The sequence below is a fragment of the Brassica rapa genome, chromosome A09, assembly GCF_000309985.2.
Source record: "Brassica rapa cultivar Chiifu-401-42 chromosome A09, CAAS_Brap_v3.01, whole genome shotgun sequence".
Taxonomy (NCBI): domain Eukaryota; kingdom Viridiplantae; phylum Streptophyta; class Magnoliopsida; order Brassicales; family Brassicaceae; genus Brassica; species Brassica rapa.
Window position 1 is genome coordinate 22,150,950 of NC_024803.2, and position 3,699 is coordinate 22,154,648.

Consider the following 3,699-nt stretch of genomic DNA (forward strand, 5'->3'; position numbering starts at 1 on the left):
TTTCTTCCCCACAGAGAATGTTGCACACATAGATACATCTTTCGTCGGTCAAATATCTCTCACATCTGAAGATCTATCGATCGATGAGAGCGATAGCATATCGGTCGATTCATGTAGTGATACATCGATCGATGACGAGAGTGATGTAATTTCTCAACTCTCCAATAACCAAGATCACGAACCCCCGTTTCTCAAGATCAACTTCGATTTGCAAGTTAATGTTTCCGGTGATGAGATTAATCTCACACCTGAGGAATTATACCAACGGGAGGTAAACACGATTGGTAGAAACTCGGATAAACGACCCTGGTATGCCGACATAGTTAACTATTTGGCAGCTGAGGTTGAGCCAGACGAACTCAATGGATATATGAGGAAGAAAGTTTTCAGAGAAGTAAGACGCTATCATTGGGATGAACCTTACCTCTATAAGCATTGTTCTGATGGCATATACAGACGATGTGTATCCGAAGCTGAAATTCCGGATATTATTTACCAATGTCACGGAGCTGATTATGCAGGACATTTCGCTACCTTTAAAATGGTTTCGAAAATTCTCCAAGCAGGATTTTGGTGGCCGACCACTTTTCGCGATGTCCATGCATTTATAACCCAATGTGACAGATGCCAAAAACGTGGAAAAATCAGCAAAAGACACGAAATGAAACAAAAATTCATTCTTGAAGTTGAAGTCTTTGATTGCTGGGGTATCAATTTTATGGGACCCTTCCCGTCTTCATATAGAAACAAATATATACTAGTCGCTGTAGACTACGTATCCAAATGGGTCAAAGCAGTAGCTTCACTTACTATTAAATTAATAAATTTTATTTAGTAGTAATTAATAGTAATTTTCGTATTTTTTTTAATATTAGCATTATTTAGGAAATTTAGAAATTAGGATTTGTCTTTAAAGAGGACATCGATCGACGAGGCATTCCTGCCATCGATCGATGCGGGCATATCGACGGTAACACTTATTTCACTCGATATCAGCCCACTTCCTCTTACACACTCACAAACGAAACCGAAAACAAAAACACCCCTTTTCTCTCTCGATTCTTGATGGATTTCGTCCGTTCTTGGCCTAAATCCACTCGATTTTTCTCTCTGTAACTGTTAAATCCACTCCCGAAATCAACATTCAAGTATGCACTCGAAATTTTCAATTTTTCGAAAAATTAGGGTTTTCATTTTGAGTTGGACTAGAACGCTTAATTTAGTGTGATTGAGAGATGTTTTTGTAGTTCATATTGCTTATCTAGAGTTCGGATTGTGATTTCCATGCCTTTTGATTCGTATAAACGCTATTTGGAGTTGAGTAATTTTGCAGGTTTCGCGATTCGACATCGGTCGATATGAACTCGTTCGCATCGACCGATGCTCTCTTGTCTGAATGTTCCGACACGACAATATCGATCGATATTCTGTATAACCCATCGATCGATATTACATTTTATCGACAATACTAACTTTCTTTTCTTCTTGATTTCAGATGAGCAGTTCAGAGACAAACGTACGAAACAGAGAACTCAGGTCGAAAAGGAGGTTCGACGAGACTAGCAGCTCCTCCAACCCACAGCGTCCTCCATGGCCTCGTGCCGAAAACACACCATTCAATATCCCAGGTTATTGATATCCTAAGGCAGCGATCAACAGCAACGAGTGCCGTCAACGTGCCCTGTCCGACAACTAGGACGACTACGACAGCCTCTTCTACAATGCTTGGCTGGGAGTCTCTATCGAGCCCACCAAATTCCTCGACTAATCCATCCTGAAGAAGCTCGGGATCGAGGGAGACATTCAGGACATGATCACACAGCTAGGCCTCAGTACCATGCCCTCTCGCGCTTACGACCTCTACCCCGATCTCGTCCGCCAGTTCATGGCCACTGTCGAGGTCACCTACAAGACTTCAGCAGCGAGGGTAGTGGGAGATGGTACTTTGACCTTCTCCGCCAGAGGCACACGCTACAGGATCACTATCACCGAGCTCTGCCGCATCTACGGTTTCGATGAGAGCATCGCCTCCTACACGGTCCCACCTTTCTCACACCTCGAGGGATTCTGGGACATCGTCGGCACATGAGTTTGGGACACGAACAGGGCCATGCTATCAGACATCCGCCATCCTGCACTTCGCTACTTCCTTCTGTTCCTTGCAAACACACTGGTTTGCAAGATGGAGCCCAACAAGGTCAGGATAAAGGAGCTCACATTACTTTTCTGCGCAGTGAATGGCGTGGTGGATTTGGTTGAGTTGGACGAGGACGGCGAGGTAAGCCCACCGAACCTCGGAGCTGTCTTTGCCGCGCACTTGATGGAGTTGAAGAAGAAGCCCTTCACCAGCAAGGGTAAGAAGAAGAAGGAGACAGTTGGGAGTCTTCTGGCCCCGATTTTCCAGTATCTCGGCATCCGCCTCGACTCTCACTCTGCCGACCGCGACCACGCCTTCCTCGACGAGCAGCACTTGGTGCACTCGCTATGGCTCGAGGAAGGGAAACTCTGGCGTTTCAGGATCCGCGATGAGCATCGCCTTCTACCCCTACCAGATAGGAGGATCACTGACTTCGGGAACAGCGTGGAGCAGCTTTGATGCATGCCAGACGAGGCATTCCTCCGCATCCCGCGGAACATGTCACGCCGACCTCCCAGCATTCGCCGTCCCATAGCTCAGGACGCACATGCACCTCCTCTCCCCGACTTCCCAAACATACCGGACATCCCTATGCACGACCAGGGAGACTTTCAGAGGTTCGTGGTGGACGCTCTTCAGGCCATCTGGGCTAGAGTGTCTTGTCGGAGCAGGAGAGGCACAGGAGCGAAGGCACCAGCACCAGAAGCAGCACGCAGGGACCCTTCCCCAGAGGACGATGAGGCGACTGATGAGGACACCGACTAGTCCTCACATCTCTATTTCTTCTCCTCTTATTATGAACTTGTTTATTTATTTTCTGAACTTGTAGGATTTATGTTTTTAAACTTATATTTTATGTTTGAGGATGCTTATTATTTCTTATGCTTGGTTGTCTAACAGAGCTAACATTAGGCAAGGAGCTTCAAGTTTGACTCCAAGCACATGCAAAAAAATTTGTGCTTCGCCTTCGATCGATATGGAGAGGATTACATCGATCGATTCTGGGCGAGTAACATCGATCGATATGGAGAGGATTACATCGATCGATGTTAGTACGGATAGGTACTTCATTCTCACTCTAACATTCTCAAACATCTAACTTGATTTTAACCTACCCTTGGGAACTTTGCACCGAGTCGGTGCAATTTAAGTCTAGGAGAGGTAGTTACTAACACTACTTTCTTGAGTTTTTGTCAAAAATCTTTTCAAAAATAATTTTTCTGAGTCAAGAAGGGGATTATGAACTAATGATTTCTACTTGAATGTCTAACCACTTTCTAGCACCATTCTAGATTTACTGACTGCAGATAATACTATAGATGCTAAAGTGGAACAACCAATCAACTATACACACTTGCTAGCTTGTTAGAAAGAACCAAGACTAACCTCCAACACTAACCTGACTTCACTGCTTGTCTTGGGGCTTGGTATACATGGGATCGGATTCTTCAGATTATATATCACATTCCTCTCTCTAATTTCGACCCTAGATTAGTTAGTCAAAAAAAATATAAAATAAAATAAATACATATAATAAAATAAGATCTATTGTTTAATTAGGG